The 26,022-nt window shown below is 41.1% G+C and overlaps 1 pseudogene; it reads left to right on the top strand.

Moving 5' to 3' along the window:
• The first annotated feature begins 1,845 nt into the window (after positions 1 to 1,845).
• On the top strand, positions 1,846 to 25,035 carry LOC140242930 (calcium-activated chloride channel regulator 1-like; annotated as a pseudogene).
• Positions 25,036 to 26,022: the final 987 nt, after the last annotated feature.

Below are 26,022 nucleotides of genomic sequence, written 5' to 3'. Positions count from 1 at the left end.
CCTATGTATGGCTGCTGTGGAAATCTACAGCGCTACTGTATCACTATCAATCATGCGTAAATATGTAAACGCCATTTGGTTGGGCCGCATTCACAAGTTTTAGGGGAAAAAAGCCCCACCGCTGTGCTTCAAAGGTACTCCACTCGAACTATTAGACATAATGTCACATATCTACACACAGTACGGTACTAGGGCTGAATTCACAAGTATACTGTAACACTGCACTGTACAGGAAAGCCACCTAACCTGTAGAGTACTCGTAGTGTTTAGGTAGTATCACTAGACCACATACTGTCATAGATGACATCTACACCAACGCTGCACACTGGCACTGGTCTGACGGTCCCTGACCAGGAAAAATCACTGTTGGACACTGACCAGTAACTTTTTCAGGAATGGACCAGTAAAAATTGGGGGAAAAAATGGGTGGACTCTACCTACTATTACCACTAGTCTAGATGTAGATCTAGAGCTAGACTATGATAGACTCTGTGTTAATTTGACTTGGTCTTAGACTTCAACTGATCTTAGTTTTAGTAACTGGTACAAGTAAAGTCTTAACTTAGACTTAATAGTTAGACTTGAAAGTTAAAGTCTAACATGTCTACCTTTATTCTTTACTCTTCCTTTGAGTTTTACTTTAAGACTTTTTACTTTTTTTATAGTTTAGTAGGCCTAACGTTACTTTGTCAATCTCATGATTTCATTTTCAACTCAAGTCAAGGCTTAGCCATGAGTGTCTTCGAGACTTTGACATCTTGCATGTCTTGCACACAGACGTTACGACTACAGTACTCAGTAGTCTCAGAAGTAACGACATAAGTTGAAAAGAAACTATAAATAATATGATTTGGGATCTAATTTGAAGTTGGATGGCGTTTACAGACTAGGCTTCATAAGCATCACGCGATTGAATACATGGGACTACACTCTACCGCAATTAATGGTTATGGTAGTCCAACTAACACTGTTATTTTGAGCATGATTTTAATAGGATTATAGCTTACCATTCACTTCACTTGTGGACAGTGGGCTGGCTTAGGCCGTCATTCATCTTTCAGAAGGTTTGGTTCTCACTCTGAGATCTGGATTAGGGCCAAAACCTAATTCTAGGCCAGTATGTTGAACAAAGCTCAAAATAATGCAACCGCGACGGTTCGTAAAACCCGCATTGCTCTTCACCCTAGCAATTCGGGTTTCACGAACCGGCGTATCTTTCCTGCGTCGGTTCGTGAAACCCCTTTTTCTCAATTTCTCGATATTTCGGGTACCGTCGTTTTTTTTCTTTCTTTGATAAAATCAAGAATAATTAATTTTGTGATCTAAAATTTGGGGATTTGGTAGAGTTTCGAAAGCACTTTCATTTGGTACCAATATCTCGATTTTGAAAATTTTGACCAAAATCGAAATAGCGTCGGTTCGTGAAAACACCGACGAATTTTTTGTTCTTATCCCTGTGGACGAAGGGGTTCTCGTGTGATAATTATCGTGGATAACTAATCGTACTGAGCACATTGTGTATTCCCTATTCTTCTCTACATCATGGTGGCATGTTAATATTGTTAAAAACAGTTAATTTGACGTATTTTGTCATAATTTGGAACAAAATACGCATCTCTAATAAAGAATAAGATATTCATATATTGCCCTATACATCTCGGAGCTGACCATGGGTTGGTCTCAAATCATGTGCCATTTGGTACTTTTGGTTAGGTGTTTCCCTATACCTCCAAGCTTTCGTCCATCCATTACTTTTGATAAAGGATTATAGGTACTCTTCTCCATCTCATTTTCCTGTCCTCTTACTCCTGTCACCTATCTGGCAACATCATGCTATTGCAGGAGATGTACACTTCAGCTTCAGAACTTCTGTATAACGCCAGCAGACACCACGTGTATTGGAAAGAGATCAAGATCCTCGTTCCCCCGACATGGTCTCCCCAGGAGCACTACGGCGTCGCCAAGACGGAGACGTTGGAAACGGCTCACATCGCCGTGCACTCCGACAGTCCACGAGGCGACGAGCCTTACGTGGATAACCCTTTCGGCTGCGGCCAACAGGGCATTCTGACTCACATCTCGCCTGCGTTCATTTCCGACAAATTCTATCGCGAAGAAATATTTGGTCCCACAGGTAGGTGAAAGGTTGGATGTTTGAGTCATATAATTCAAAAGGTTTGTGTAGACCATACTCAAATGATTACCATACAATTACAAACGAATAATCAAATATCAGTTCCCAGGAGTAATACACGTGTATCGCTAGAAAGAGAGAAAGGGAAAAATATAAGAGATAAAAGTTAAGAATATTAGACAAAAGAAAGTCTTGACCCACGGCAAGGTAAAATCATGAATAATATTGGGATAAGCGAACTAAATATAGGGAAACGCGGTAAAACCATCTGAAAACAAGGCTATTTTGTGAACATGAGTGCTGGGATGGGAGGTTTGTGATGTGATGACAGGATAACCACATTTTATTTTGCAATGTTGGTCGCAGCAAATATCGCCGTCAAACCGCTAATGATCACGTACCACGCATGTTTACTTTCTGCAGAGAGCGTCTTGGTGAGAATCTGGGCGTATTTTCGATGGGGTTTGTTCGAGGAACATTACGACGCTGCGCTCAGCGAAGCTGGCGTTGTACCGGCGTATGATGCCGGTGGCCGTTCGATCGGGACGCGTTGTTCGGCGAACATAGAGGGCGAGGTAATGTGGCCGGACTACACTCCATGCAACTATAGAGATGGGAACAGCATCGGATATCCAACGGAGTGTCGCTTCGTCCCTATTCGCGGACAGACTGTTACGTCATCACTCCTCTTCGGAACCAAGGATTTTCACATTCCCACCGTGAGTGCACATCTGCCAGTATTCTCCCCGTATTTCAAAGATATTCGCATGTATTTCTGGTAGATAATGAGCCTGTAGAGGGCTGTTGGTATACACACACGCACACACACACACACACACACACACAAAGTAGAAATTATTCTACTTGAATGTTCAACATGTTCAAATAAACACATATACAAATATTCACATAATATATTATGTACGTATCAATATATATATTGAAACAAAGAAAGGAAAACTGACCAGAAACAAATAACCGATGAAAACCGTTTTTCTTCGCTCAAAGTTTTCACTATTAATATATTAATATATTAATATATTAATATATATATATATATATATATATATATATATATATATATATATACACAGTATATTTATACTCACAACACAACACTTCCTGTCAAGGAATACACTTAAATCAATCCACTTTAATGTGCATGTAAACAAAGATGTACCAATTTCGAAATAACAAATAATAAAGCATAATATCTCTACTCAATATGTACACAAGAAAAATAATATGAATTCAATCTTTTGCATAAAAATCCCCAACATCCCATCCCCCATAACACATACTAAAATCTATCTTTCGTTATCATTAATTACTAGAAATCTATCTGCCCTATATGTACGCCCACCCTAAAATTGCATCTTTCTTATCGCCCTTAACTTACCTATTCCCTAATCCTACGCTTATTCCCTACCCCCTCCAGCCCCAGAAAAAACCCCAAATACAAGAACTTCATTCCGTGCACCTATATACGCTCACACTTCATTCCAGTGTTGCTAGATGGTGATCTCGGTAACGAAAATGGTGAAATTTGGTGACTTTTGAAAACCCTTTTGATAAAACTTTAGCCTGGTAGCCAAAACACTATCTGGTGATTTTTGGTAAATCTTAAGAAATTTCCGAAACAACGAAAATAATCATAATAAATACCGAAGAAAATGCACTTTCTCCAAAGTTTTCCCCATACACTACATTGCAATTTGCTGTAGAAACATAACATGTGTGTATTTTGCCACACGCACACACACATTCACACACTCACACACACACAAACACGGAAACACTCGCTCAAACACGGAAACACTCACTCAAACATACAACATACAACGTAGGTATAAAGAGCGAAATAAAATGAAAAGAAATTTTATTTCTTCTTATCGCCATTACTAACCAACAACAAACATGGAGTCCCTTCCACACACACACACACACACAAAGGCCCCTTCGCGGCGCCGAAGGCGAAACGTCTACTGATCTGTAACAATAGCTATTGTAATAGCTATCATAACATAATATTACAAGGACATATTATTTAGGCGTTATATCATAACGCCTAAATAATTATGTCCTTGTAATTGGATCATTTAGCCCATTTCACTGTGACGTCATCATCCGTGCAATTGCGGTTACATTTACCGTGCAATTTTGGATCCATAAAGGCCGTGTCACACCTTTCCGGGCAAGCTAAGCGGGCTTGTTGCGAGAAGGGATTTTCCAGCACGCAGGACATTTTTCTGTGGCTGACAAGAATGTTTGTAAGTTTCGCACTTGTGTCTTATCACCTGCTAGACACCTGTTACCTTCCCCTTGCGTGTATTTCGTGTGACCTGCATAAGAGCTTTGAAACCGATCCATTTTCTGTTACGAGCGACTGCGGGTACTGCAAAGTACCTGCGTTGGAGTTGCCTGCAAGGTGCTGCCGGTAAGGGTCTCCTACTGGTGTTCTGCTTGTACCTCTGCAGGCAAACCCCGCGTCTCACTCGGAACAAGTTCTGAGCATGCTCAAGGCCTTGTCATACCGTATCTGAGGAGGTTTTGTGGGTTGATATTCTGGGAAACAAATTTGCTACACGGAGCTCTCCACAGTTGGTCCGCACGTGACAGTACTTAGCGCGTATCTCACCCGTAGTTGCCCGGAGGTGCGCACGCGAGTCCGATTTCCCCGCAAAGTTTTGAGCATGACCAAAACTTTTCCGGGTGAGTCGCGGGGATTGCCTGCAGAGGCCCACGCAGAACACCAGTAGGATGCCAGTAGCTGCCGCAAGTCACAAGAAGTTGACCCGCTTGAAGTACGTAGGTTGCCTGCGGATCTATGCATCTATGCAAGATAATGGCATTCTGTTGGAGTTCTGCCATATCCAACTTCAGAGGGATTCCTTCACAAAGTTGTCAGCCCTCACTATCCACGTACCCATGCGCCTGACACGCAGGTCACATGGAATGTACTTAGAACGGATCCAGCATGTATAGGACGCACGCGAAACTCGCCCAAATTCTTGCCCGTCCGCAAAAATTGTCCAGCGTGCTGGAAAATCCCCATACACAACAAGCCCGCGTAGCTTCCCTGGAAAGGTGTGACAAAGCCTTTTTTTTCTGCTCGTATATAGGACCTGCGTGCGTTTAACTACGGTAAACTACGGGTGAGAAAAGTGCTAGTTACTGTCATGTGCGGCTCATCTGCAGGGACTTCCGGATACAAAAATTGTTCTTCGCAAGTCGCACGCAAAGCTTGCCCGGAAATGTGTGACACGGCCCTTATGATTAGCTCCATTGCACGCCGAAAGTGCTGCACACTACGCGTGTATAACGTTTGCGTTTGCAGTGTGTGTTTGCGACAACGCGCTAGCGGAAAGCGCTCAGTGAGCACTCTTTCCATTTCATATTCACTCTCGCTTCTAAATCATTAAAGGGGCATAGTCCCGGTAGTGTAGAGGGCGCTGTTGATGATACTGCCGATCACCGTTAGCATTGATACGAAGATTACCAAAGTTGAGTTGTCATCAAGAGTAAAGTGCGTAGGTGTTGCTAAGTAACGTTGCCTTCGTTGTCTTCTCTGCGCATCGCGCAGTCTGTAGTAATGCCAGGGTGCGTGCATATGCGCTTGTTATTATGACATCACAAAAGAAGTTTGCTAAAGCTGTCATCCCCTCAGCCGAATCATCATGAGCCGAACTGTGATCGGACCACTGACTACAGTGGATCGGACTTCTTTGGACTCGGGGAGGTGGGCTAAAGCGTAAGCGCCAAGGAGGAGTCGATAGCGTAGGTCTCTATAGGAAACTTGCGCCGTGCGCCCGCGTACGCATTTGACTAAAACACCGGGACCATGCACCTTTAAAACATCATAGGCCTATGACAATGATCTATAGGCGTTATATTAAACAAATAATACATGTTTTTCATTCGCGCAATGGGCAGAATATTCATTCGGTGCAAGATGAAAACTTTGATCCATTCAACTCATTTCATCTTTCACCTCAGAAAAATACTATATCCTGTCCATTGCACTCATAACCTTCTTTCGTCGTTAGAGGGCGTTAGTACTCCGCAGAAACAAAATAGTACATTCAGGCAGAAGGTATGGAAACCAGACTACACATGGCTGTAGGCGTATATCACCCCCCCCCCCCTCTCTCTCTCTTCCTGTCTTCCTGTGGCAATCTCTATAAAGGTTGACTTTATACCCGTAGAAGTACTAAAGATTTAAAATGGTCCACGCACAGTGCAGAATCTTTTCCCAATTTCAGCGATTACACCACAAACCAATCCCCAACGAAGATACTTTATGGATAACCATTAGTATGATGACAATGCATGGTGTTGATACGCCACTAATTTTAATGTTCTTTCTACTACTACTACTACTACAACCGCTACTGCTACTCTACTTCTACTTCTACTACTACTACTACTACTGCCACAACTGCTACTACTACTCTACTTCTACTACTACTACTACTACTACTATTACTATTACTATTACAATAGATTAACGAATTTTGCGACGATGATCCAGAGAGCCCAAATTTCCACAACGCGGAGGCGTTAAATCTTCAAAACAAGCGATGCGGAAACCTCGCAGCCTGGACGGTGATGAGGGAAAAAACAAACGATTTCGACAATGGCCCACAGGTGGTGACGAACACTAAGCCCATCTTTACGGTCATCCAAGCTCCGCTGTCTCGCAGCGTCGTTCTCGTTCTCGACAAAAGTGGCAGCATGTCGGTGAGTGCGGCGCTTTTTTAATTGAGGTTGACGTAAGACGAATTAATCAATAAACGAGCACGAACTGATAAAAAGAGGTATACAGAGAAGGAAGGAACAAAGGTATTGATTCAGTTGACAATCAATCATTCAGTCCCGGAAAGGATAACATATAAAATGAATACATTTACGATTGAAATGATATAAAAGAGAGAAGAAAAGGGCACTGAATAACTGAATCAACAGATAAATAATTGATAAATTCATTCAATAAACATAAAATTAGTCGATTGGATGTGGATAGATTTGTGACAGTCATGTCATTTTCAGGAATCACTTCAAATCGAAATACCAAGTAAAAGAAAAAGAACAACGAATTCAATTACTTACTTTATTTCCATCGAACAATAGGCGAAACATAATACAAAGAATTTAAGCAAAAAGCAACGAAATACAAGCTGAAAAATATTGTTGTTTGTATCTGACAAACTCTTATCTAAGCTTTCCCAGAATCTTGGTCGTGTATTTTGAGTATGTACAGTTCTCATTAAGGGGAAATGGAATTAACTGTGTACATGACTATTTCGATGAAATAAATGGTAAAATATTTTTCGTAATTGATTGTGATTATAATTAAACATAGACTGTCCAAGTTGAAATAGATACAAATATTTTATTTTCAAAATTTTATGATTAAAAAAAGCATCAGTATTTTCTCTGGTACCAAAAAAAGGTAAACCTAAAGATTTAATGAAAGAAACTTCTCCTTAGTGGTGTCAAAGGCAATACTAGTATTACTTGTGAGGCTGCCTAAAGAATTACTAAGAAGCGTATATTTAGTCTTTCATAATTTATTCGCTTGAATCGACTGTATAAAATTTCTTAATTCATCATTTACTGTCCTTATCGAAATTTTGGGGGCATGGTGAGAGTAGAAGAGATTGGAATCATCCGCGAGTAATATAAATAAGAGATTGTCTGATTCAACCTTGGTAATAACAAACCACTTAAGAATTATGCCATTAATATCTGATATGTTTGCATATTTACATACGAAATTAAATAACGGTGATGCGTGACAAATAAACGCCAACACTCACGTACACGTGTCCCATGTCTTATCATGCTATCATAAGGACAATATAAATGTCGAAAATATGTGTGTGTATGTGTGTGTGTGGGGCGGGGGTGTAGGTGTGTCTGTGTGTGTTATCTCCTTTGGAGATGTATTCTCCTGATTTTTTTTTCTGCTGTATTCTTTTGAACTGCGGTAGGGGAACGAACGTTTCATCAAAGTGATTTCAGCATCTACTGAATACATTCGAAATGTCATTCCGATCAAGAGTCGACTGGGCATCGTCTACTTCGACAACAGCGCTTCTGTGGGCGCTGAACTCACACCAATCGTCGACGACCAAACGCGGGAAAGCCTGGTGAATTCACTGCCCCCGACAGAGGGGGGCGGTACGTCGATCAGCAAAGGAATACAAAAGGGCATTGAGGTATTAACAAACAATAGTTACCTCTGCAGCCCAAGTCATTACGGATATATGGTTGAATGTCTCGCTGATGTCTCATTCAAACTTTATTTCAATAATTATGTCAAAAAGCTGAGAAAGTAGAAGGTACAGAGAAGACTGTCCCTTTGTTTCCAGTAAAAGACCGGCGGTCCCATGTTGAGATCAACTAAATGTAATGATAATGATCTCCTCAAAACTTTCTGTCATTCGAATAGTTATAAATCAGAACACTTCTTAATACATTCCAGAAGAGAAACTAGTGATTGATTCCTTTTTGAATAAGTACTTTATGTTTTCAATTCCATTCTTGCTGTCTGAAATGTCTTTACCGCCCGTTAAACTCCCACAAGATAAAACAGAATTGTCAAGAAAACGAAAAATACTGACCCCTCCTAGGCTCCTACAATCCAGATGCGCGTGATGAGACCTATACAGACACGAATTTGATGGGAATTGTGATTAGTACCCAGTATACAGTACTCATTTGGACCCAGGGGCTGAGGAACCTTTTTTTTTCTATTTGTTTGGTGTGAAGGAGCTGCGGGGGGGGGGTTCATGGCTATAGTGCTCGTGATTGGATCAAGGGTCACTGGTTCCCCCTCGCTTCGGCGGGAAGAATTATGATTCTATTTGCAAAACTTCCGGGGGATCAAATAATGAGCAAAACTTACTGTTAGCGAATGAATACCTGAATATAAGAAAGTCCATTAGAGAAAATTTTCGAAAACATTACGAAAGAGCTTATTTTGTATTTGTCAGTTATAGCAATGTTATGTACATAAGTTGAAATGTAAACCAGTCATTCAAATGATACTCCGTTTTTTGCATTACTTTGCAAGGGGTCCCCGAAGATGATAGCCAAATTTCGACTTGGCCGTTCTTTATATTCACGTAATCATATGCCAAGTCGATGCAAGCATGTTCACTAATACTTACATTCTCTTATAACCTATACAAGGTACTAGGTGAATATTCTCCTGGCGGCTACATTCTGATTCTCGGCGATGGGGAAGATACCAGCAACTACGTGGAAGACAACCGACAGTTAATCGAAACATCTGGAGTTATTATCGATACCATCACGGTCAGTAGCTCTGGAGATTCGGATATGAGGATGCTAGCCGATATAACGCTCGGAGAATCATATCACTGTATCGATACTGACAGCGGGAACTGTCTTATTCAGGCCTTTCAGAGCACTATCACCAGCCGTCCAAGTAGTGTTGCTGGGCAAACCACTCCCGTACAGGTAGGTATACGACCTTCTGTCGTATCAAGTCCCCTTGCGTGAATGCCTGAAAAATTAAAAGCACCCAAATTGAGGAATCTTTAAAATGTTCTTCTCTCGAACCCTAAAGGAGAAATCCGGCTGATTTTCAGACTTTTACATTTGAAGAACTGTAAATTGGTTAAACTGAGTACAGAGTTTCAAAATCTATTGTAATTGGAATAAGGAATAAGAATGTTTTCAAAATTTACAAGAAATCACAATGAACAAGGATGATGACATACTAGCTTCACCAAAAGAATGCATGAGCGGGGGCTCAAGGAAGTAGAACAACAACAACAAAAATGAGCATGTATAAATTCTAAACAGCTAACCTTCTTATGCAAACGGTATTGTAATGGAATAACCTTGCTTCATTTTTTAAATATATAAGCCTCCTGCTCGTGAATTTTTACGGTGTGCCCTGACTCATGCATTTTTATGGTGATGCTGCTATATAAGTGTAATTTGTTCTGGGTTTGTTAAAGTATTGGTTTCTCTGTTCTAGCACCACAATTAATTCCACAAATCTAAACATGGAGCTGACGATTTATGTGCTCTATGATGTAAAATTATGAAAATCGCTTGGACTTCCCCTTTAAGTAATACAAGCTAATTTCATTTTATGGGGAAGTAGATTAGATCAGTGCCTGTATTTTCAGGTTTGTTCGTGGCAACGTGGGTTGAGCAGGGAGGTGAATCACCCTGCTTCGGTTGAGGGAGGAACCGAACTGGGACCCGTGAAGTTTCACATGTTCATCTTCTTATTGTGAACGCATGGGTGCCATGTCCCCACCCCCTGGGGATCCCATCCAGAAGCCCCCAAAATACGAGAATGTGATATATATATCCTAGGTAATATTCTGCTCGCCCCCTCCCCACTTTTTTTTTTTTTTTGGTACTATACATAGGAATACATAGGGTGTCACCACTTTGGGCGCCCCCACTTTTTTTTTTTTTTTTTTTTTTTTTTTACCCCGAAAGTGGCACTAGAAATAGAATGAAACCTTGAAGTGAGAGCGCGGTAAAATGCCTTTGTTTTTGGACTTGAATTTTGGAAGTGCCCCATCTCACACTTTTGAAAACGTGGCGCCGGTCATGTTCTGCAACAATCCATGGGAGGTGAACTTACGATAGTCGGGTGAGCGTTAAACCAAATGGTGTCTTGTGTTCTTTTTCTTGTGTTTTTGTGTGCCTTTGCAGTATTATGTTTAACATATATAGTATGAGATGCAACATGCCAATGGCATCAACTAAACTCAAATTTTAAAGATGCGGCTATTTACAGGCGGATAGTTGCCGAGTGGTCTGCCCGTGACAGACCGCTAAAGGCCGTGTCACACCTTTCCGGGCAAGCTACACGGGCTTGTTGCGAGGAGGGTTTTCCAGCACGGAGGAGAATTTTCCGCGTACGTACAAGAATGTTTGCGAGTTTCGCACTTGTGTCTTACCTGCTAGACTCGTGCTACTTACATTATACTTGTGTGTATTCCGTGTGACCTGCATGAGAGCCTTAAAACCGATCCATTTTCTGTTACGAGCGACGTACAGGTACTGAAAATTACCTACGTTGAAGTTGCCTGCGAGGTACTGCCGGTAAGGATCTCCTACTGGTGTTATGCGTGTACCTCTGCGAGCGAACCCCACGACTCACTCGGAACAAGTTTTGAGCATGCTCAAGGCATTGTCATTCTGTAACTGTATGGGGAAGTTTCGCGGCTTGACTTGCGGGGAAACAACTTTGCTACCCGGAGCTCTCCGCAGTTAGTCCGCACCTGACAGTACCTAGTACCTAGCGTGTATCTCGCATGTGTTTGCCCGGAGGTGCCCACGCAAGTCCCATTTAACCGCAACCAAGTTTTGAGCATGACCAAAATTTTTCCGAGTGAGTCGCGGGGATGCCCGGAGAGGTCCACGCACAACGCCAGTAGGAGATCCGTAGCGGCAGCTACTTTTTCTTGGAACCTGCGTTTACAAGCTTTGCTTTTGCGGTTCCATCATAATAATTTCACAAGTTATAGAGAATTGTCTTATGTACATTATATATGCTGACACACTTTCTGTTCGTGACCCGATTTATAACATATTTTGTATCTTGCTTGGTTTGTATTTTTTATAATGTATCTCGATGAAATGTATCTCAAGTGAAATATGAAAATAAACGAGCTGGAACTATTTACTGTGTCTCGAGTGTAAGACCAGTGCAGTTTCAGTTATTCAATAAATTCAATCAAACCTAGCAGCCAACTCCCATACAGGTACCTCACAGTCCCCGTACGCAGTCAAGATAATGACATTCTGTGGGACTTCTGCCATTCCTTCAGAGGAATTCTTTCACTGAGTTGTCAGTACCTATGCGACACTCAGGTCACAGAGTATACCCGCAAGTAGAATTAAAATAGAACGCGTCCAGCAAGTAAGACACATGCACTGACTCGCCCAAGTCCTTGTGCGTCCTCAAAAATTTCCGGTATCCTCGAAAATCCCCACACACAACAAGCCCGCGTAGCATGCCCGGAAAGGTGTGACAGGGCCTAAATATGGTTGCGGGTAAAAAGATTTGCGTGCGCACCTCCGGGCGACTACCTGTGAGATACGTGCTAGGCGCTGCCATGTGCGGCTCATCTACGAGTACCTCCGGGTAGTCAAAATTATTCTTTGCAAGTCGCACGCAAGGCTTGCCCGGAATTAGGTGTGACACGGCCTTAAACTTTTCGCGTCTAAAGGCCGTGTCACACCATTCCGGGCAAGCTACGCGGCTTGTGGCGAGGGGGTAGTTTCCAGCACGTAGAAGATTTTCAGCGGGCGAACAAGAATGTTTGCAATTTTCATTCATGCCTTGTCATACCGTACGGGGGGAGTTTTGCGGCTTGACTTGCGGGGAAACAAATTTACTCCCCGGAGCTCTCCGCAGTTAGTCCGCACATGACAGTATCTAGCGCGTAGTTGCCCGGAGGTGCTCACGCAAGTCCGATTTAACCGCAGCCAAGTTTTGAGCATGACCAAAACTTTTTCCAGGTGAGTCGCGGGAATGCCCGGAGAGGTCCACGCAGAACGCCAGTAGGAGGCCCTTAGCGGCAGCACTTCCCAGGCAACTCCCACGCAGGTACTTCGCAGTCCCGTATGCAGCCAAGATAATGAAATGCTGTGGGATTTCAGCCATTCCATCAGAGGAATTCCTTCACTGAGTTGCCATCCCCCACGCGACTGGTACAGAGGTCACACAAGCCATGTTCAGACGTATTTCTAGTCGGAGTAAAAATTTATGGCATGGCAATTAAAATTCGTATTAATGCATATCTTACCACGACCCTTGTGTCCACACGACTGTCGTGGGAAGAAACTCCGACCAATTTATGTGCGAGGGTCGGTGGAACTTCCGGAAGTGGTAGCGCCGCGCACGTCGACCATGCCATTGTTTTTTACCAGTGGCATTTGTCTTCTCCATTCTTGTTGATGGAAATTTCTGCATGAGCGCTAGCTTCTTCGTCGCGATCGACTAGGTTAGAATTGCACTACACGCGCACGTGTAGTCGCAAACTGTCAACATTGCGATTTGACCCAGGAAGTTTTTCCTAGGTCATAAGGCATGTAAGTTCATAGATACTCCGAGGGCTTGTCCGCACGGGCAATTTACTCCGACCGGCTAGTCGTGGTAGCGAGATACTCCTAAGAAAACTCAGGAGTATCTCGTTCGGAGGAAGAGGTCGTGGTAAGCTCCTCCGATCGGAGGAAGTTACCACGACCTTGTTCAGACGGGCACTACTCCGACCTGTCCTCCGAAGTTTCTCCGACCAAGCTTCCTCCGACCCTTCCTCCGAAGTTACTCCGACCAAAACTGCCTCCGTCTGAACACAGCTATATTATACTCGCAAGTATGATTTAGGTAGAACGCGTCAAGCAAGTAAGACACATGCGCTAACTCGCTCAAATCCTTTTCCGCCCTCAGGAATGTCCGGTATGCTAGAAAATCCCTACACGTAACAAGCCCGAGTAGCTTGCCCGGAAAGGTGTGACAGGGCCTAAACATGGTTGCGGGTAAAAAAATATGCGTGCAAACCTCCGGGCGAATACGGTTGAGATACGTGCTAGGTACTGTCATGTGCGGATCATCTACGGGGACCTCCGGGTAGTCAAAATTGTTCTTTGCAAGTCGCACGCAAGGCTTGCCCGGAAAGGCGTGACACGGCCTTTATCGCGTCTCCCCAAGTTTTAATCACTGATTAAAACTTGAACACGGATTATCACGTGTGTTTAACGTGTGTTGCACGTCTTTACCACGTGTGCAACCCGGGGGGTTGTCCGCGGAATAAAATTTTGAGCAGTTCAAACTTTTAACCGCGTCCGACGCCGTTCCAATTTTTCCAGCGTCCTGCCACGTCTATAAATCGACCGTAGCTCGTCTTAAACTCGACATCAACGCGAACAACATCGTCTGCTTCACGGGAGACCACTTTTTGACGTGTTTTGGCCGTGATTAAGCCGTAAAGCCCTGTGTGACCGGGCTTTAAGCTCTGCTAGCGTTTTCACGCTGTATGTAAAGGCAGAGTATAGAAGAAGCGCACCGATCACCCTGAAAAATTACACATTTTTGTTTATGTCGAAAAAGATTTACAGCTCTGACGTTCAGATCCAGCAGAACGTCGGCCGGGAGATCGTTCCCCTTGTCATCGACTCCGCCCTGGGCAATGACACGGTATTCACGGTTACGTGGACGGGAAGTAACCCAGTAAAGGCAGTGGTGACCGGATGGGAGGGTACTCGGATTGACCACAATGATCCAAGATATCACGAGGATGCCACGAACAAGATTATTTCAGTCACATTGCCATCCGCTAAGGTAGGTTGCATTGCCTTGACACTCAGTGCCCATAAGGGATAGCTAACTTCCCACCGCATAAGATACCTCGGGGTGCATGATTGTGCAGTGAATAATGCTTCCGGGTAAGGCTCGGGCCGGACGGGGTGTATCAGCCGTTGCCCCGTTGCCATAATCCATTGACGGCAAAGTTTTATGGAACGGTCACCCCTAACTGTCCGAAAGACAGGCCCGTAGCTGGAGGGGGGGGGGGGGTGTCAGGGGTTACCGCCACCCCCCCCCCTTTAATTTTTGTTAAAGAAACTAATTTTATCTTTGTGAGGCTATTGTAGAGGCACCAGAAAATGCGCTGAGTTCTTTTGTTGTTGTTGTTGTTGTTGGTTTCAGTCGATGAAACGCTGAAGTGGCACGAGAAACTGAAAAAAAATTGCATGGGGAAGCCATTTTTTTCTTTTTGCTGCTTAAACCCCAAAGTGGCACCAGAAATATTGTTGCGCCCCCAGTGTGTAAAATTATCGAACTGAACATGAACTGGAACTAAAAATCTACACTTTTTCTAATTCTGAACTCTCCTATAAAAATCTTAGTTACAGGCCTGTAGGACCAATACAAGTCATAAGCTTGGATCAGCTGACCCCTTTGAGTAAACAAAAAAACAAAAACAAGGATACAAAAACAGAACAAAGCAATACAAAAAATAGAGAGAATCAGAAAATCTTGCAGAACCCCCCCCCCAAAAAAAAAAAAAAAAAAAAAAAAAAACAGCAATAACCTTGGACAGGTTGATATGAGTACAGCACCAGAATATAACTTCAGAATAGCATTGACCGACTTTTCATTCACCTTTCATACATTTGATAACAAAATATGAAAGTTATGTCATCAATTTTGATGGTTCTCTGGGAGTGCGTTAGACAGATTAGTGAGTGTCTGCTGACATTTTGACTTAGTTGTCATGTCTGTACAAATTAAAACCTTTTTGATCGCGCTGCGTTTGCTATTACGATGTAATAAATGAATGATTTGTTTACCGCTTTTACAATATCTTGGTTTTGTTCCCCTTAATTGAAATACGTTTTTTTTTTTAATGCTCCTTCTAGCCTGGTCAGTGGAATGTGACAATCATAAACACTCAACCGTCCAACCCGGCGTACGCAAGTGTTGCGGTGACGTCTAAACCAGCGTCAAGGGAATATTCACCTGTTACCGTGACAGCCATACTTGGATCTACGGTGAGATACTGAGTGAATGCAGGTGTTTTATCTTTCTGTTTAGTCGCTTAGAAAAAAAAAATGGACAGTCGTCTAAAAGGTAACTTCATAATAAGATAGTCGCATCCACTTCAGTGGGCAATGAAAAACAAAATCAACAATTCGACAAAAGGGCATGTATGATTTCAAACTTGTGGAGGCTACGGATTTACCAGTTGTGGGAGCACGAACATTCTCTGTCGGGGAGGCGGTTTCTTTAAAGTATCTACTTCTTCAATTCTTCAAAATCTTCATTGGATTATTCCTTTCCCTTTCTAGACCTGAGACCAGGAATATCCACATGACTGTGTACATACGACATTAATGGCTACTGTGAATAAAGTGGTCGTGAACAAGCTTATGACAGCAGAGAAGAAAACAAAACTCAAACAATTCCAATCAAAATTTAGCAGGAATACTGACACGTACATACATCTACACCTAGTTCCTTACGTATTAAGTAAATGGATTATAATTTATAGAGTGCATAGATGAGGATTCTTTAGTGGTAGTTGTGCCTTATTTTTTTCTTGAAATGTTCCATATAGAACTATGAATGAGCTCTTGTTGGATAAACTACTATACCTGCGTGAAAGTCTTGCTCAAAACATTTGTTCCAATGTCAGTTACCTACGCAAGAGCTAACTTTACTAAGCAAGGGTGTAATGCGTGTCAAATCAGGAAAGACTGTGTTAAGATTATACAGCATGGATAACACACACTGCTGTCAAGCCCTTCGTCAGGAAGTTTTGCTTATTTTACTTTTTTCTTTTTTGTTATTGTTGTTTTCTGCTGTTCTTTTTTCTTGCCACAGGCTGTTGATTTTTCTACTACGCCAGCACTGGCAATCTATGCCCAGGTTCAGCAGGGTTACGAATCCGTTAGCAATGCCGACGTTGAAGCGATCATCACTGATGAGCAAGGAACGAAGACAACTATCTCATTGCTCGACAACGGTTCAGGTTTGATAGGAAGGCTCAATACTCATGATACTCTATAAAGATTGAGATGCTGTATCTCTAGACGATTACTGATGTGTGCAACAATTAGGGGGTTTCTGTGAATCGTTCAATTCTAGTAATCTACTCTCGAAATAGTTGTCCTTTAACAATCAATTGGCATTTAATAATAACTTTCATCTCGTAGCAGTAAGAATTTTTCGGAGAGTACACGCTAGAAGCGCTTATTTTTAGTTGGTTTACCCATTTAAGATTACTGATTTATATCGACTTCAGCTGGGTCGTTTTATGTACAATGTAAAAATTGACGTTACCCCTGCTGCATTTATGGAATTGTTCCGATAGAAAAGATATACACAATTACTCAACAAGTCAAGCGAATGATTATCATCTTCGTAAAAATAGAACTAGTTTAGGCGACAGGAATTTTATGTATACTGGTCCTAAGTTCCTTCGATCATTCATGGAAAAAATGCTTAGCTTTAAGTATAAGGTAAAAAAATATAAGCATTTCTTTATAAGTACTAATAATCGACTTCATGGTAATCAAAAGCCTGTATATTTCATCCAATGTTTTCTAGAAGTACTTTCATTAAGTATACTCGGAAAGTTATCTTCTGTTTCATTCATTACTCTAATGGTATATAAATACACACTGTAAAACGTTGTACATAAACCTGTACTTCATGTGTAACATTACATGTATATCAATACCAGGGTTCATGATTGTGCTCTTGTAAATAATGTATGTATGGTGTTTTCGTTATAGCACTTCGCCTTTTCTTTGATATGATTTTGTATTCTGAAGAGAAACTACATAATAACAAGCAGTAATTGTAAGTAGTCCCCTTCACATTTTGTACATGTTGTCATTTTATCTAAAAATATCACGATATTTTTATATACTATACTCTGTATAGTTATGATATAATGTCCACCATGTGTTATATTCTGTAAATTTATGATATAATATCCACTACGTGGAATATGAATAAATTTCATTTTGTTTCGTTTCATTTCATTTCGTTTCATTTCATTTCATTTATTTACAGTTTATTGTTTTGTGTTGGATTACGAATGATACCACTTTATTATCTACCTCAACTCCTACTCAGATTGGTATTTTGTACGGTACTCAAAAGTTCGCTTTAGTTTCATTTTAGTTTCATTCCATTTATTCATTTAAGCACGGCAACAAGATTCATCTAATAGCTGTTATTCAACATATCGGTGCACGGATAAAAACACATAGAAATATGCGATACAGTACCAAAAAAAAAAAATGAAGAGAAAAAAATCAATCAGATACTACAAACAAATGCTCTACATGGTGAGCATGGTGAGTAACGATATACAATGTGATGATTCAAAAAGAAAATAGAAAAAATAGACCATAACGTCTTACAATGAGTAAAAAATATGTACTCAGTTTAGTATTGATAACAAAACAACGGTTTATATTCTCTTCAAAGCTTTCATATCATGTCGGTTTCAGTTTAAGATCAGTTCGTAAATCATCGTCCCGTCGATGCGTTAATGATAATCCAGCGAATGATATCCAGCTAGGAATCCTGCCCGTCACAGCTTTGACGTATAGCAATGTCCAGTGACATAAAATGGAGTCTGTCTCCAATGTAGGCAAATCCGTTCTCTGCAGGCAAAATGCCTTATCTCCACAAATATAGCAGGTCAGCAGGTAATAAACACAAGACTGACTATAACAATTCGCTTCAGAGGCAGAAGTGACGTAACTCTCAGAACAAAGATGTTGGTTACTCTGCCTACTTCAGAATTTCTGTGGCTTATATACAAGTGTAGGTCCACTCACCCCTTCTGAAATGGTCTATCAATTTGCTCCAACCTGAGGTTACACACTTGTACATACTTGTGAGTTCAAGACTCTTCCAGAAATCTTATACTGACTCACTGTCTAACTATGTGCAGAACTACCCATCACATTAGGATACAATGACAGCTCTGCATGGATTGCATTACATCATCCCCCTCCCCCCCCCTCCCCAAAAAAAGGGAAAAAATAAGTGCCAATCATATTAGGCTGCAAGTACAGTGCATCCTCAGCCAAATATGTAGGCACTTCCTAGATCATTCTAGATTGGGTGAACTGTATTGTAGTTCCTGTCACATGCATGTACTGTACAGATGTAGCCATACCAAATAGAAAGTTCTCCATTGATCTGGTCAACCTGGAAACATACAAACACTAAAGCAACCAGGCATACAGTGCATCATACATTTACATCTACTAGAAGGTACATTCTTGACAATATTCATCATGTTTGTCACAACTGAGAGAGGTGTAATAAATACTCCGAGGCATTTACATGTACTAACCTGATCTATGTTTGCGTTACCAATACAAAGATACAACATCTTGCCTCTAATTCTCTTTCTGTGACCAAATCAACATGCCTTCACATTTCTTCGCATATAATGCAAGGCGATTACATTACAACCAGTCTGGAATATTCTGTAAATCCCTATTCAATTTTAAATAGACTCAATATCGACAGGTTTGTCACCAGGACAATAATGCACGTGTCGTCTGCATGTACTGCAACACTATGGTGGTTGAGACAATTAGGAAGGTCCTTGATAAATATAAATAGAAGAAGGCCTAGATTAGACCCTTGTGGCATACCGCACTTAATACGTTGAGGGAAAGATTCGACACCATTCACTACTGTGTATCGTTCCCGCATGGTTAAGTAACTTTCAAACCATTTACAGGCATGATCATTTAATCCATTTAGCCTTAGTTTATCAACGAGCATAGAATGATCTACCGTATCAAAGGCCTTTCGGAGATCTATTGTGGCCATACCAATCATTTTACCCATGCCCATGTTATGTATAACCAGACTTCTGTGATTTCCACTAGCGCATTTAAAGTTGAGTGACCAGGTCTGAACCCGGACTGATTCACACGTATGATATTATTGTCATCAAGGTAAGTATATAATTGGTTAAATACACACTTCTCTAAAATTTTAGCTGTGATCGCAATACAGATATTTAGCAAATTTCACAAATTCGTCATTCGTGACCGATTGCCACTTTTATGAATAGGATGGAATGATACTGGAACCTCGTCGTATTTTATTTACGTATTGTCATTTAAACCAAGGACTTTGATATGGTGTCCACCACTGGTTTTAATTAGGATACAAGTAAAATTTGTCTCTACCTCATGATTTTTATCGGGTAAGTTCATCGATATATATTTCGAACATCTTGCTCACACACGGGTTCTAGACGAAATGTTGCCTATTTGCGTTTAACCAAGGAGGTTTAGGAAATGGAGTTCCAACTGGCTGTAATTATTCAAACAGCTGCCATTTTTATATTGATGCACAAAAGAATTCCACAGGTGCACTTGTGCCTTTGATGATCAGGGTTCCATGCCGCCGTCTTTTTTGAGCAATCTGTAGATTCATTTTATACTCTGACATTATATCGTCTATATTCTACTTGCTTATTTGTCAAAAGGAATGAATGTTCTCTTAATGATAAAACATATGAAACAAAAGTAAATCCCGTCTAAAATTATGAGCAAAAATGTAAACCCGAGCTGTGTGCCGTGAAAATAAATTATTTGAAACTGTACTCTCACTACAAAGCCAATTTTATCATCTTTCCGATCGCTTCCGACAAATAAAACTGATATGGTATAATTGTCGAGTATAGTTCTTTATTCATTTATATGTTAGATTGAGTGTAAAGTCATTTAAAAACGAGTAATTCTGATTTTCATTCTATCAAATTTTGTACAATTTTTATTCGCACATCCCCGTGCCTGTACTATTAATGTGCCACTTGTTTTGACAAGAAGGGACGGCGAAAAGCAATTACCATCATAAAGACATATCTTCCTTTGAGAGTGACGAGTCATGATACAAGGCCATATGAATCCTATCTGTGAGGCAGCTCCAGTTTAGCACATACTTCAACTATTTCTGAGTGGCGGCATGAAACATGGGATCAAAGGGAATGAGACTGTTTTACTCCATTTCTCAAACCTCCTTGGCCTGACGTGCTGATATTGGCATGCTGTGATGTCTGCTGTTGAATTAATACTCAAATATCAACAACAAAAAATAAATTCATTAGCAATTTCTTGTCTGTCGTTGGTGAGACCATTTTCACCTTCAATAGAAATTACTCCGTCTTAGTCTTTTTTTTTTTTTTTTTACTTGGCATAAGAGTTTTCAAAGACTTTCAATTTTGTTGATTGTTATTTTTTCCTTAGTTTTAAACCCTTCGTTATGTAATCAACCTTTCCTTAGCGAATCTTTGTAGTTACTTGATTTCTCGACCGTTTGTAATTCTTCCAATCAGCAACCACCTTTGTTTTTACTGCAAATCTCTTCTTTAAATTTCTCTTGTGAATAAGATCCAGAATTATGTGGCCTCTACCATACTAAAACCAAAATATTTCATTTTTTTATGTAAGAAAACTGTAGTTCAAGTGGCAGCAATTCTAGACCATCAGCCATTAAATCTTGACGAACAATGAAATTTAAATCCCATTTGATATAGGCCGCTGCTCCTCCTACGTGCCTATCTCCATCTTTACGAACAAGATTATATCCTTCTATTTTCAATTCAGAATCAGTAATCGCATCATTGATATGTGTTTCACTCTTTGCAACTCTTTGCTTGAATACATCTCAACTCAGCAATATTTTCAGGAACTATGCGTTATCCAAATGAATGAATTTTTAATCCTTGCATTCAGAAATCATTTGTATCCCTGTATCAGTATCTACATCATCAATATCATCAATCGCATCAGTAAGATGGAAGTGAGAGTTTGAAGCAGAGTCTGTCTCTCTACATAGAATGTCTCTCTGTTCATAATTGGTTAATGAGTCCACAGTCCTGTCAAGACATGAGAACGGTAGCTCTTTAAACCTACAAATATCGCAAATCCAGTCACAGTCTGATCGAAATGAAACTTCTCTGTTTTTGAATACTTTATACATCACAGTAGACATCATTACACGAAGTAAGGCGTTCTGATTTGTCCTCTCTGAATGCTGACAAAATAACACTTGGAAAACGAATTGTCATAAAAATCATCTTTACAGTCAAATAATACCTTCACAATAATATAAAGCTGGCAAAGGCTCTCGATGTCACTCAGTGATCGAATGACGACTTTCTCCTTTTATCTTGATGTCACTCGAAGATCTTTCCGTCCTTAGACCAGGTCCACGCTATGGCTTTACTCTTTCTGGCCAAGAACAAGAGCTCCTGACGCATGTATATGTGAGGTCTTCGTTGTAGAAGATTGAGGACCCCTACAGCTTCGATCTCTGCTGGTACACTTTTTGACATGCGTTGTACATGGAAAACTTCATAATGATGCTTTTCTCCTTTACCGGTTCGTTGGGTGTTTTGTTTCTCGGCATGATTCTGTGGCTGCGGCCGATGTCACGGGGGGTGGGGGGGGGGGGGGTTGATGCCCAGACGATCACTGACGATGTCGCTTACCAATGTATCTGTGTTTTCTCCTTGAGCCTTCTTTATGCCATGGAACCTGAGACAATTTTGGCGACTGTATTGCTTCTGTTCATCTATGTTTCTGTTGATGTCTGATAAGTCTTTCTTGAGATGACTCACTTGCTTTTCTAGCTCTTTCATCTTGCTGTCATTTTGCTGAGTGTCCATTTTGATGGCCTCGTATACTTGTTGCATCACAGTATGGAGTCTGTCACGGCTTTCACTAATGCCTTCAGCACCTCTTCAGAATAAAAATGGGCCTCCTTAATCTTTGACTCAATGGTCAACGCGAGCTCAGTGTCCTTGTCCATTGACAATCTTTGGTCGGTTGACCAGCACGCACAGCTCTCTCACTTGACATGGACGTTTGACCTGCTGCCCCGTGAACTCTGCGACCGACGTTTGCTGGGCCTCTGTTCTCATTGTCTTTCTTCACGGTGCTCATTTTCGTCATTCAGTTGTCACAAGATATTTCACAAGTTTACTCACGTAGATAGTCAAATTCAGCTTTATTCACATGTCCATAAAAGTGTTAGCATGACGCCTCACCTGACTTGAGCATATCGTCAAGGTGTACAATCTCACATAATATAGTATGAAAAAACTCAAGATTTTAGGAGCCCCGTATCACCTTGTTTATGACACACCGTCTTATCTATTTGTTTGTTTATTTATTTATTTATTTACTTGTCTATTTTATTTATTCAGTATTCTTTACCAAGGGAAGCCCCATCCGTGGTTACTACACTTGAGTTTCAGGAGTTTCGCTCTATTTGAGTTTATGTAAACTTTGTTCTCTTTTTATACCCTCCTGAGTTTTAAAAAAGGAACTTGAATTTCTGCACAAGATAGATATGTCTCTATAATACTGCTGATGACTGACGTGCAACATTTTGAAATTGAAGACAGTCACTCTTTTAACATTCCATTTCATCCATTTGTTCTTTTGTGTATACCTTTGTTCATAGGATCGGATTTACTGAAAGAGGACGGAGTGTTCTCTGGGTACTTCCTACAGTTTACCTCCAACGGAAGATACAACGTGAAAGTCAACGTTGTCGGATACGAATTAACAGAATCTGGAGACACCATTGGGATAGGTTAGGCCGCGTTACGTAGTATTGGTGTATTTTTATAATCATAATCACAGAAGTCGCAGTATGCAGTAGAAATCAGTGTTACATAATAATGTTACTATTTGACCATAGAGTATTACGCTGCTAATGATTTGCTCGTGGAAAAAAAAAAACACACACACACCAAAAACCAGGAAGAATTGTAATAATTATTGGGAAGCATGTGTAACTGATGTCTCATTTTACTGTTGACATAATGATAAAGGAAGTAAATAAAAAGCAATGAAATGGAGGTCCCGTGTGTGAGGGAATCACGACTCATGCAGGCAAAGATCCGGCAACATTCATTCATGGCAAGGAGCAGGGTGCTTACCCGTATGAAGTGGTCCAACTATCCAACAATGGGCGAATGGTGTCGGCCCCTCGATTAGCCCCAAGTGACTAGCTAGCAATAGTTAGCAAAATGATATCATCCAGGCACATTGTGCCATACAAAAACAGATGACGGCAGTATTTTTTTTGCTATGCACCTGCAGTAACGACCCAGATTTTCCATTCTTATTTACCAGTAAAACGAGATGTCACAGCCACGGAAGAGGAAAAATCCGTGCCGTCTTTCATGCGCACTGCATCTGGCGGCATGTTCGAAGTGGCGAACTATCAGCCCAACGCCCCTGATAGTATAGCGCCCTCTAGAATCCATGATCTTACCTACACGTCTTTCTCCTACTCCAACACCACCATCTCTCTGACTTGGACCGCTGTAGGGGACGACCTCGATCAGGGGAAAGGTAAATGGAGACTGACCATCATCAAATTTCCGAAGAAGCCTCTTGAGTGATAGCGCAGCTCTTCAAGAGGATTATGTCATGGGGGCAGTGTGATAAGTGGTTAAGGTTTTGGACACATGAACATGGGATTCTTAGATCCAGTGCTGCCAGATGCTTAGGTGCCTACATCCTTGAATAAGATGTTTCATCCATTGTGCCCCTCTCAACCCAGATGTATCATTCAGTACACCACAATGTCTGGAAAATAACATTGACCTGGACTAATAGGAGAACAATGTAGTAGGTCAAGAAGCTACACGGGATAAGTTATGCCAAAATCATGTATGGCAATATGGCATTACTTATTTCAGGTTGTACGGTCATGTACCGAATGTGCCACACGATTAAGAATACCTTAGAGTTGGCATTGAAGACTCTTGTGAATGATGCGTGCATGAGGGTGTTAAACATACATCACAAAACTGGTTTATTTTTTTCCCATATTCTAGCAAGCAGCTACGAGCTCCGCTACACAACCACCTTCTCCGTGATCCAAAACAATTTCACCATGGCACAAAGCGTCTCCGAGAACCAAACCATAACTGGGAATCTGTCATCGATCGCCCCCGCCGGAAGTACGGAGTCGATCACGATCGAACTTCCGGCTCGTAGAATGGACATCGTCTACTACTTCGCTATCAGAGCGTGGGACGAGGCGGATAACGTTGGAGATAAATCCAACATCGCATCCGTCTCCATCCGGTACATCCCAGATCCCACTCCACAACAACCTACCCAAACTGAGCCATGGAACATCGAGACGACGTCCGAAGGAGAGCACGAGACCTGTGCCCTCAATGTCGTTCTCTTGGCCGCCGCGGTGGCTGTGGCGTGGTGGTGCAGCGCGAAGTCCATTTAAAATGCCAACGCAAAGTCGTCCAACGGACATTAAATGGAGACAGACGGGACACGTCAATAATGCTTATTCCATTGAATAAGTGTCTTGAAGAGAGATTAAGAGTGAGAGAGAAAGGTTCAAAACGGAAAAAGAGGTTCGATTTGATTATGCAGTTACCGCTCCATGTTTTCGCAGACCTTGCTAGGCCGACAGTGAATTCGAATAAGCACGATTGCAGAATTCTTCTTTGCATTGCAATGTTATACCGTTTTTCACTTCACACATTTTAATAAAAAATTCGCAATGATGCAATGTTCTAGTTGCAATAGCGTATTCAATTTTGATAGGGTGATGTTCTTTGACTGTTTGCATAGTGATCGAGAGACACTTGCTCTATTGTAATATGAATAACATGGCCCCCGAATATATGAAAGATATTTTTAAGTACAAGACATCACCATACTCTCTCCGTAATCAAAACGATTTACAGTTACCTCGGCCAAAAACTAATCATTGTAAGAGATCTTTTTCATACAGAGGTGCATCAGCGTATAACAACTTACCCAATGATTTGCGTCAAATTTCCTCTTTACCCGTTTTTAAGTTCAATTTAGTTAAAATCGAAATCCTTTCTATTTGATCTTTTTTTTTGTGCTTCAAACCTTTGAACAATGTGTGATAACATGGTATATATGTAGTTACGATGTAGTAATGTATGTACCGTTCTATTTGTGTTTGTGTATATCTTATTCTATCATCATCAGTCCCTGATTGTATGAAATCTTTGTGTACAGGGCCCCATGGAAGACCAGAAGTGACTGTCATTGTCACTACTGAAAATGGGCTACCCTCCGTATGTATTTTTTTTTCTTTACTGACCTTTATGTATGAAATGTGTCGGTTTTTTTAGTACGGAAATAAAACAACAACAGGGTGCGTCGAAACCTAACGCAGCTTGATGAAGTGATATCAATTATATGATATGGTCTAACCCTGACGGGGATACGACATTTATTGTCTGAAGTATAGAATCGTATCGTAAGAGGCAAGGGCAATACAATTTTAGTTCAGGCGTCAGACAACAATG

This window comes from Diadema setosum, chromosome 19 (assembly GCF_964275005.1).
Source record: "Diadema setosum chromosome 19, eeDiaSeto1, whole genome shotgun sequence".
Classification (NCBI taxonomy): domain Eukaryota; kingdom Metazoa; phylum Echinodermata; class Echinoidea; order Diadematoida; family Diadematidae; genus Diadema; species Diadema setosum.
Note: the sequence above shows the minus strand (reverse complement) of the source record. Positions and strands in the feature narration are given on the sequence as shown.